The sequence below is a fragment of the Misgurnus anguillicaudatus genome, chromosome 1 (assembly GCF_027580225.2).
Source record: "Misgurnus anguillicaudatus chromosome 1, ASM2758022v2, whole genome shotgun sequence".
NCBI classification, from domain to species: Eukaryota; Metazoa; Chordata; class Actinopteri; order Cypriniformes; family Cobitidae; genus Misgurnus; species Misgurnus anguillicaudatus.
The window spans coordinates 32,470,325-32,482,153 of record NC_073337.2 but is presented as its reverse complement, the minus strand read 5'-3'; positions in this window follow the sequence as shown (position 1 = coordinate 32,482,153).

Here is an 11,829-nt window from a genome sequence, read left to right as displayed (position 1 = left end):
AATTCTCTAGCCCAGACAGTACTATTCACTACATCACTGTGTGTTTCTTGAGCAAACAGTACATCAATTTTCTTTTGTTTCATTAACTCGTATAACTGAAATCTTTTATCAATATCTCTGGCCCCATTCACTTTTAAAGAAGCCACATGAAATTCTCCCATAAAGAAAAAAGAAAAAAAATTAAAAAGAAAAAAACAAAACAAACAAAACCAAAAAAGAAAAAGAAAAAGGGAGATGAAATCTATGTGCTGTCATTACTAGCATTGAGCCTTGATTGAGAGTTAAGTTTGGCAATAATTTTCTTTAGCCGAAACACTTCCTGTTTAGTAAAAACACCATCACTCTTAAAAACTTTTGCCTTTTCAATAAACTGCAAAACATCAGGGAAATATTCCTCAATTCGAACTTTCCTGGCGTTTTTGTCACTTTAAAGCTGTAGTCTACGATGTTGAAAATCAGTCGAGAAAGCCTGAGACGGTTAGTAAGTTTTAAAAAACTCATCCCGCCCCTCTGTGCTACCTGATCCCTCCCACCGGGAAACAAGCTGAACAACGTCACTCATTCAAGCTGTGATAACCGGTAGTAAACATCAGAACAGAGATTTACCGAGCAGTAAACACATTAGGGCTGTCACTTTTTGTTCGAAAATCGATTGCACAATCGATCGGACCAACCAAAAAAAGTTTCGAAAACGAAAATAGGTAATCGATTTTACCAAATATGTACACTATTAATTTTTAAAGAATTAAACAATTAAAAATATAGACGTAATAAAACAAGCAGAAAAATAAAATGAAGAATTCCGAAAGTGCAGTAGGCGTTGCGAAAGCTAGACAGAAAATACCCAGCAATTTTACGCACCTATAGTTTCACGCTTTCAATCCCTGCATCTAGTGTTTTTCAAAGAAAATGGAGGACAAACTCAATGAACCTGCGCAACACGAGAGAGCGACGAAACAGACCTTACATGAGCCACCATTGCCAGCTGACAGCGAACCGCTTTTGTGGTGGAAGATTGACAGTACGACATACCCCCACCTTGCGCAGCTGGCAACGGAATACCCGAGTTTCCCTGGGACATCAGTGCGGTCGGAGCGCGTCTTCTCAACAGATGGACATATAGTGAATAAAAAACGCTCTGGACCCCGAAAATGTTCATGATCAACTTGTTTTCCTCACCAATAATTTGTAATGGCCCTAGCCTTTTTGTGCATTTCATTATGCCTGCCTAGTGCCGCCTAAGTGTCGGTTACGTTTAATAAAAAAATACACAGCATGTTCTCAACTTCAAGTAAGTCTATTTAAAGTTTCGTTTTTGTTTGAAATGGATTGAATCATTATTTAAAATAATTTTTGAATTGCCTAAATCATAAATGCAGCCGGTTTGAAGCCTGCAGTAATGTTTTTCATTTATGTTATGGGAGCAGTCCACTCTGCATATTTTTTTAGAGAATGTTGCACTACTGTTGCTGTTTGTTATTCTGCATGAAACTTAATGACAAAAAATAAGAAATATTGCTGACTTGTGCTTTTCCAGCGCTCTCTTTACGTTTGTCCGTTATTTGGCGTTGAAAATGGAAACGTCTTTTTAGACATGGAAAATCGATTTTACAATCGATTCAATGAACACTTATATATTAAAAATCGAAAATGATTTTTTCACAAAAGTGACAGCCCTAAAACACATAAAGCCTTGAAGGAATGAACAATTACAATTATGATTGTAATTGACGTTGTTTACTTTCACAACAACGTTTGGCATACGTTTCCCCTCCTGAGCTTCAAGAAATGATTTTGTAAATATAATTACTTTGACCCGTGATACGCGATGCTAAACGGCTAACATTCCAATGCAGACCGGCAGCATTAGCATGATGTTGTCAGACTCACATGAAGATATCTATGTAACACCACACACAATCTTTGTAAATATAATTACATTGACCCGCGATACGCGATGCTAAACGGCTAAGTTTCCAATGCCGACCGGCAGCATTAGCATGATGTTGCCAGACTCACAAAAAGATATCTATGTAACACCTCACACAATCTTTGTAAATATAATTACATTGGCCCGTGATACGCGATGCTAAACGGCTAACATTCCAATGCCGACCGGCAGCATGTTGTCAGACTCATAAAAAGGTATTTATGTAACACCTCGCACAATAAAAGTATAAATAGATGCGTACCTGTTCAACAAAAAGTCCACCGTGTTGGCGTCGGTTTTTAGCCCCAAATCTCCCTGAAGCTGAATTCCTCCAACGGTCAATGGCGGACCCTATATTGATTCTACTTAGAGTCCGGCGTTTTTCAATTTTTTTTTACCTCTGCTCTTTCTTTTACAGACTTCCTTTTTCTTCCGACCTTTACTGTAGGGACAAGAAGCTTGCTGCTGTCGGTTAGTTTTTTTCCATGAGTGAGATGTTGCTGCTTCGCTAGCTAACATACACTGACACACATTTCATGGCACAGGCAGGAGAGGGGCGGGGTGGTGTGCGATGGGGTGGAGACGCGAGCGCGAGGTGGATTTTCAAGTGTACGGGGATTTGATGAGAGCAGTTAACCAATGTAAGCTGTCCGGCCGGACAGTTTACATTTGTCAACTTATCTGGCGTCGTACACCCAATAGACTGAATGGATTTTTTTATTTCTTTTTTCTCTTCATATTGTTAGGATTTAACTGTAGAACCATAACCAGCATCAAAACGAGGTTATTAATAATGAACAATCTTTGAAATCGTAGACCATAGCTTTAAGAAAGGATTTTACATCCTCCACAGTATAAGTTCGACTTGAAAAACCACCCGGAGGTAAACTACAAGAAGCATCAGAAGCACTCAGCACTCAGAAGCATCACTCTCACTCCCTGTGTCAGAGTGACTCACGTCACAATTATCTGATTTTTTAGCTTGTTTACCAACATTTTGCTGTTTTAATCTTCTCTTTTGTGGTGCTTTAAAAGCAACATCATCTGAATCCATAATAGAAAACTGATCTTCCCCTATATAAGAAGGAATTTGCTCTCCAGCTATGACAGGATTACCATGGTTTTGCGATTCATTCCTCTGAACCGACACTGACAAATCAGTCCTCTCAGAATCTCCGTCTATCTTTGCGTCATCCGCAGCCTCCTTTCCCTCATCATTAGACATTTCAGTTGACATTGCGACTGTTACAGGTGCTTTTAGTGGCGCTTTATGACGTAAACTTGTGCTTGGAGCCTCGGCAGTAGTATTAACATTCTGCCTCTCATCATCGCGCGCAACGTTGACATCTTCGCCATTAACCGGTAACCGGTTTTTATCCGGTTGATTTACTCTACCCGGACAAGCGCGGATCAAATGACCCGATTCCCCGCAACCAAAGCATTTCATGTTATTTGTGGTAACAAAGATAACATAATTGAATTCGTCCTGACGAAAATTTAAAGCCAGGTCAAGTTCATCCAAGTTATCTTGCAAAATCATATAAACATAACGCCTGAATGACACAACGTGTTTCAACAGCGGAGACTTACAACCGATTGGAATCATTTTTATCGGAGAAACAAGTTTGCCATAGCGAGAGAGCATTCCAGATAGAACTTCATTTGGTATGAAAGGTGGCACATTGGATAGAGTTACTTTTTTCGAGGGAGTAGAGAGAGGGAGCACTGGGGTAAAAATACCACTAATCACTACAGCATTTTCTACTATCTGATTCACTAAATCAACAGTTTTTAAAAACAGCACAACCGCACTGTTCATACGGGATGCAGACAGGATATTTTCAGTACCAATCACTTCACCTACAGCCAGACTACATTCTTCCACACCCACACCTGTGTCTATTTTAACACCATGACGCCGTGTCAGGAAACCAAAGTTTCCGCTATCTGGGGCAGCCATGCTCCTGATACGAAACCCGGAGCAAACGCTCCGATAAGTTATAAACTACTAATCCTCCCAATCTAAATGAACATAAACAATATTCAAGAATAGGAAAGAAAAGATAGTAAATGTAGCACTCACACCTGCACCGCAAACACCAAACGCTCACTCAACGCTCCGCCCACTCAACGCATGCGCACAGAGAGAGAGAGAGAGAGAGAGAGAGAGAGAGAGAGAGAGAGAGAGAGAATTTCAAAACATCTTTAATGTTCTTTCTCCAACATTATCTAGAAACAAAACATTACCTACATTCGAAAAAATACAACAGCAATACCAAAAAACAGTCAAGTACTAATACATTATCAGATCACAATAAAATAGGTGCAAAACACAAGGTTTCATCTAAAACCTCACACAAAGCCCCTTTAACACACCAAATCATCTCAAAAGAAACTAAATCATTCATGGCTATATAGTAATGAAAATCAACTAAAATTCTAGATTTAATCAAATAAAAAACACTACATCTAAAACACAGTTTGTATCTTGTTCAATTTTCCTCTTTCTAGTATCATAAATTGCCATCTTAGCTTGACCTAGTACAAAGTTCAGCAACTGACACCTAAAACGATGTCTCCGAGTATACTTAAAACCACAAATGAAAATTTCCAATGAAAAAGATTCATCAAAAAATAAAAACAAATTTTGCAACACATTAAATAAAGGCGTAAAACAATGCATAAAAGCATGAAAAACTGTTTCCCTCTGAGAACAAAAGGGGCAACCATGAGTAATATCCGGTTCTATTTCATATCGGTCAACACGCCACAGTATGGGTCATCCTCTTTGAGAGGGTGAGCTGTTAGGAGACAGAATAGCAAATTAACCACTCCCCGCTACGTGCGTGCAATCAGCCCCAGTCTACATATACAGGTGCACGCACACCGGCACTTTCTCTTTTTGCCTCCTGAAGACGGTAGCTGAAGCAAGACGTGAAGGTTTTTCATCTAGATTATTGCTAAGTAGGCCTCTGCTCTCGAGAGGGAGTAAGTCGCTGTTTAAAAACGTGTTTTTTGTTACGATTACTGATTATAGGTTATATAGCCGCCGTAGTATATCGGATTTGAGCCAGTGTGTCACACATTTTACACGTGGCATCTGGTGGCGCGACGGTAGTGTATTTGGCTTGAGTTCAGTAAGTCGCGGGTTCGTATCCCATGTGGAGCAAGTTTTTGATTTTTTGTGTTGAGTTGAAAAAAGTTACCTGAATAGATATCTTTATTGATATATTGTTTCTATACATACTTATTTGGTATTTATATGCCTCTGTGAGCCTCTTTGTCTGTGAGGACAAAAGCTACTTGAAAAATATTTGTTTTTTATTGATAGTTGTATTGTTTTGATACATATTTGGTAGTTATATGTGTTGGAAGCCTCTTTGTCTGTGAGGACAAAAGCTACCTGAATAAATATCTTTATTGATAAATTGTTTTTTGATTTTATACATACTTATTGAGTAGTTATAGGTTTCTGGGAGCCTCTTTGTCTGTGAGGACAAAAGCTACCTAAGTGAAACCCTCCTAAACACACGCACAAGCTCTGAGCTGGTGACATGTCGGAGGAAGGGAGCATTCCCCCTAGTGGCCAGGCAATGCAAGCCGAAGGTGAAGTCCCTGTGCAGAAGGCTGCTGGGTTAAAGCGCACGCACAAACGCAAACATGTGGAACAAGATGTGCAGAGTTTGCGGCGTCAATTGGAGGAAGTACAAGGTGCATTGCATGGCCTCCTGGAGGACCGAGAGCGAGCTTGGGGGCCAGCAGGTTGGAGCGAGCCGGTGGCTAGGCGCCGACGTCTCAGCCCTGATGAGCTGTCATTGGCAGCCTCAGGTGTCTTAGTTTCCCATGACAGCCTTACTCCAGACCGTGAGGTCTCTGATGACCCTGGTGATCGCTCTGAGTCTGAGGTCAGTGAGGTTACCTCACAGAACTCTGAGCCAGCTCCTTTAGATCCGTCAGACAGAGCTGTAATTGTGAGAGCGGCAGATCGTGCTAAGTTGCCGCCTCTGACCTCCGCTACGGGGGCTTCTGTCTTTGACAGAGGTCCGCGTCGACGCAAGTCTGAAGGGCTTCCAATCCTGCCTGATTTTATGGCAGAGTTGCACTCTTCCTGGAAAGCCCCAAGCTCAAGCCCACTGCCCAGAACACAGCTGGCTTCCTTGGCTGGGGCTGCAACCTGGGGGCTGGCTGCGGCTCCTGTGGTGGGGCCTACCTTTGCGATGCTGGCAGGAGCAACAGCTAAGGCTGGCAAGGATGCAGTTCATCCAAATAAGCGCTGCAGGGCTGTTGATTCCCAACTGCGGAAGGCTTATCAGGCCTCAGCATTGGCTTGCAGGCTGTCATGCACCAACTCCCTTCTGCTGGTGTATTTGGAGGGGCTGCTGCAAGATATGGCATCCTCTGCCCCAGGGGGTGAGATTACAGAGATGCTGCGAGTTTTGGACATACTGCTTTGAGGAACCAGTGCTCATGCTCAGGCTTTGGGTCAGTCCATGGCTTCGATGGTCCAGGCACGACGTCAGGTCTGGCTTTCTCAGGCCAATATAACAGACCAGGACTGCATGGCAGTGGTTGCGGCTCCGGTGGTGCCAGGTGAGGTCTTTGGGCCACCTTCAGAAGGGGCCCTGGAACAGTCAAGGAGAGCGAGGGAGCTGACTCGCTCAGTACATTTGGCAGGCAGAGCACGGCGCTCTGGGTCAGCGAGCCCCTGGTTTCGTTCGGCTCCTCAGGCCTGGAATGGTCCACCCCGTGCACCAGCTCAGACTGACACAGCAGGCCCAAGCCACGCTGCCTATCGTCCCTTTCGCCAACAGAGGGGTGGCCGGCCTGCAAGCGGTCGGCTACCTGGACGGGCATCGCGTCGCTGACGGTTGCCAGCCTCCGACATCACGTTTCACACCCCAACACCTTGCTCATTGGCGCCAGTGTACTCCTTGCCCTTGGGTGCTCAGCACCCTGAAGTCGGGGTACAGGCTGCAGTTCAAAACCAGACCCCCATGTTTTCACAAGGTTGTCCCTACTGTCTTGAAGGGCAACGCCGAGCACGATTCCCTGTCAAAGGAAGTTTCTGTTCTCTTGGAAAAAGGAGCGGTAACACTTCTGCCTTCAGACAAGATAAGGCAGGGGTATTACTTCACTTATTTCCTCATTCCGAAGAAGGATGGGGGCTTGCGCCCCATTCTCAATCTGAGGAGGTTCAATCGACACTTACAGCGCCTCCCCTTCAGGATGCTGCGTCTGTCTACAGTCCTCACTTTTGTTCAGCACGGAGATTGGTTCACAACAGTGGACCTACGGGATGCTTACTTCCACATCCCAATCCACAGACATCACAGAAAGTACCTCCGGTTTTTCTTTCAAGGGGCAGCATACCAGTACAATGTTCTCCCTTTTGGTCTGTCTCTGGCGCCTCGCACCTTCACCAAATGCATGGATGCGGCTCTCATCCCGCTCCGGCGCCAGGGACTTCACATCCTGAACTATCTGGACGACTGGTTGATTTGTGCCCCAACCAGGGAGCAGGCAGAGATCGACACAGGGGTGGTGTTAGCACACCTCCTCAAGTTGGGCTTGGCATTAAACAGGGAAAAGAGTGTGCTGGTTCCCTGCACCACAGTAGAGTACCTGGGTCTGGTGCTAAATTCCACCACAATGAGAGCCTGGCTGTCTCCTCAGAGGCAGCTTGTGTTGAGGAAGAGCTTGTCCCAACTTCTAAGGGAAAAGCAAACATCTGTGAAGTCTGGTCGGAGGCTGCTTGGCCTAATGGCAGCAGCAGCTCAGGTTGTGCCACTAGGCTTGCTTCATATGAGGCCGCTACAACAGTGGTTCTCGAGGAACAAGGTGAACCCCTACGAGGATGGCCAACGTGTTCTGCAGCTGAATGCAGGTTGTGTTCCAGGTATACACTGGTGGCTGGCTGCCCTAGACCTACAGGAGGGTGTACCTCTGGGCCAGCGGAGTTCAAGAGAAACCGTGACTACGGATGCCTCCAGTCTGGGCTGGGGAGCCATGTGGCGGGTCTGCCCAGTCCAAGGTCTGTGGGAACCCATGTGGCAGGGGGCTCACGTAAATCTGCTGGAGCTCGAGGCTGTGCGTCGAGCCTTGGTGCATTTCCGACCAAGTCTGCAGGCAGGGGATGTCCTGGTTCGGACAGACAGTTCGACAGTGGTGTCGTACATCAACCACCAGGGGGGATACGTTCGGTGTCCCTCCATCAGAGGGCTTACAAACTCCTTCGGTGGGCTCATGCGCACAACCTGTCCTTGCGGGCAGTCTATCTGCCAGGAGTGGACAATGTGGCAGCAGACCTTCTGTCCAGGGGGGGGCCGAGGCCAGGAGAATGGCGGCTGCACCCAGACATTGTGCAGGAGATCTGGGCGAGGTATGGACAGGCGTCAGTAGACCTGTTTGCGTCTCAGGAAACGACGCACTGCCCTCTCTGGTACTCCATGACAGGTCCCAAAGGGACATTGGGGATAGATGCCCTAGCGAACGAGTGGCCTCGAGTCCTTCTCTATGCCTTCCATCCGTTTCCGTTACTCCAAGCAGTGCAGGCCAAGAGAAGGAGGTTGCAAGCAAGGGTGCAGCTTGTGGCGCCAGACTGGACAAATCGGTCATGGATGCCAGATCTGGTGGCTCTGCTTGCAGGATCTCAGTGGTGTCTTCCCCTCAGGCAGGATATGTTAACACAGGGTCGCGGACAGCTCTGCCACCCGAACCCAGGCCTACTCAGACTGCATGTTTGGCCATTACACGGAGTCAGCCAGGCACTCTGGACAAGAGTGTCTTAACTACTTTGCAGGCAGCAAGGGCACCCTCCACCAGGGCCCTCTATGCTGGTAGGTGGGAGAGGTTTGTTCGCTTGTGTCATCCCAGTGGTGTGGACCCAGTCTCGTGTGGCGTGCCAGTTATCTTGTCTTTTCTTCAGTCTCTTTTAGAAGATGGTCTGAAGGAATCTACCTTAAGAGGATATGTGGCAGCCATATTCAATTCAATTCAATTCAATTTTATTTATATAGCGCTTTTCACAATTTGGTAATTGTATCAAAGCAGCTTTACATAATAGATGCAGTGAAAAGCACAGAAAATCGACAGATAGCACAACATAATAAACGATAGCACAAGCAGTTAAATTTGCTACGGCTATAAATCAACATTATAAGCAAACGTATTACTAATGTAACGTATAGAAGTTAAGCCCAAAAAGGCTGCCTCCCCGGGTTGAAAAACCCCCTAGGAGAAAAAAACCCCGGAATTTTAGCCGGGGAAGTAAAAAAAGTCATAGGAGGAAAAAACCCTTGGGAGGTATATATATATATATACACATTGAAACGGAAGGAGATTAAGCGGAGATGAAGCGGGTTCTGCCAGTGGTCTTTGGTCAGGCATCAGCTGGACATAACGTTGAAGAACAGCTAGTAGATCAGTTGTGTGCCGACTTTCACATGTACCGGAACTGGATCTGTTTGTCTCGTCCTCGGGATCAAGGACGAGACAGGGAGAGAGACACAAAATCTTATTAGCGTAGGGGCCGTTCACATAGAAAACAAGTGTCACACAGTAATGTGGTTTTAGTCAGCTCGGTTCCGGACAGGCTAACTATTGCTGGTTAAGTGAATTACATATAGTTAATGATTTTAGAAACGGAAACAGAACTCGTTTGACTAAGGCCAGAGGTCCCCCTGCCGTCGTTAATGCTAACGTACAGTGGCAAACGGTTCTGTATGACATACTATTTTAAGGTCATGGGAAAAGGCCAAAATTGCAAGCCGGCCATATTTGGCAGTTAAGACTCAATCGAAAACCAATTCAAAGTTTCAGCATATTACAAAAGAGTATTAATGAGATTTACCATGCTTTGAAGTGTTGACGAAAAAAAAGGTTTTAATTTATTCATTAATTTATTTATTTATTAGGTTGTACAAGCTAGCTATTAGGAGATAAGTACCATTGTTAAAACAACTATTTGAAAGCCTTGTTAAAGAGAAAAGTTTTAAGTCTAGATTTAAAGTTATCTACTGTCTCTGATTTTCGGACGTCGGTTGGTAAATCATTCCATAGCTTAGGGGCTAAGTAGGAAAAGGATCTGCCACCTTTAGACACTTTTGATATTTTAGGGATAATTAAGAGGCCAGAATTTTGTGACCGCAATGCACGTGATGGATTGTATTCTGATAATAATTCTCTAAGATATGAGGGTGCTAGGCCATTTAAGGCTTTGTAGGTGATTAGCAATATTTTAAATTGTATACGATATTTAACTGGTAGCCAGTGTAAAGATGCCAGAATTGGGCTTATGCGGTCATACTTCTTAGTTCGAGTAAGAACTCTTGCAGAAGCGTTTTGAACTAGCTGAAGCTTGTTGACCTGTTTTGCATGGCATCCTCCGAGTAACGAGTTACAATAGTCTATTCTAGAGGTCATAAAAGCGTGGATAAGCTTCTCTGCATCTGGTGCAGACAACATATGGCGTATTTTTGAGATATTTCTAAGGTGGAAGAATGCTGTGCGGCAGACATTGGAGATATGGCTGTCGAAGGATAAACTGCTGTCGAACATCACACCTAAATTCTTAACCGTGGAGGTTGGCACCACAGTGCAGCCATTTATGGGCAACTTGTAATCTGTCATATTATATTTGTAGCGATTCGGTTCGATAACAAGTATCTCTGTCTTATTGGAGTTTAGCATAAGAAAGTTATGTGACATCCAGTCACTTATATCGCTGATATCGCGCATATCAAATGGCCATGATGCTTTGAATGGGTTGTCAGTGGGCTCACAGCCTCTTGTTAGCCAGTTCCTCAGAGGAGCACGGAGGCTAAGTCCATCGCGTTCCTGTATAGTCCCTTCCTGGGATCTACAGGTAGTATTGGAAGCGGTGTCACAGGCTCCCTTTGAACCATTGTCTGAGGTGGATTTGGAGTTCCTTACGCTTAAGACAGTGTTCCTCCTAGCCATCACATCAGCTAGACGGGTCAGTGAACTGCATGCCTTATCAGTCCATCCTGCATGTCTGCGGCTTGGGGAAAGCGGTTCTCCCATCTCCCTATTGCCAAACCCGGCTTTTTTGCCCAAGGTTCTCCCACGATCATTTGTTTCAAGACCTTTGATTCTGGATCCCTTTCACCCTCCTCCCCATGACTCTCCTGATACTGCTAGGTTGCACCTTGTTTGCCCTGTCCGGGCACTGCGGGCCTATGTCCATCGCACTGCAGCTGTCAGACAAACAGATCAGCTGTTTTTGTGTTATGGGGGGTCAAACCGTGGTCAGGCAGTCTCTAAACAGCGCCTGACTCGCTGGGTGGTGAAGACTATTGAATTGGCCTATAGTAAGAAGCGGCTGGCCCTACCTACAGGGGTTGTGGCGCACTCCACCCGGGGGATGGCGGCCTCTTGGGCCTTGTTTAAGGGGGCTTCCTTGGAAGACATCTGTACTGCAGCTGGCTGGAGGTCTTCACTGACATTTGCACGGTTTTACCGCCTCAATGTGGCCTCTACTGTAGCTGCCTCTGTCCTACAGACTGGGAGCCAACTGTGATTTTGTCTGTGGCCTTTTTACTTTCAGTTTCTACAAGGTGTTCGACACCTGGTGATTTGTTTGATCTGGGTTTCAATAAAGACCTATGTGAAGTGAATATCTGTCTTTTGTCATTTTTCTACTGAATGGTTCCCCGCTAATTCCCCCTCGTGACTTTATTTGGTACACTGTTGACCCATACTGTGGCGTGTTGACCGATATGAAATAGAACGGAGGGTTACGCAGGTAACCCAGGTTCTGTGAATGAAGGTCAACACGCCACACTGCGTGGTCACTCGGGGAGTGGCATGATGCTTGATGGCAAAAAGAGAAAGTGCCGGCGTGCGTGCACCTGTATATGTAGACTGGGGCTGATTGCACG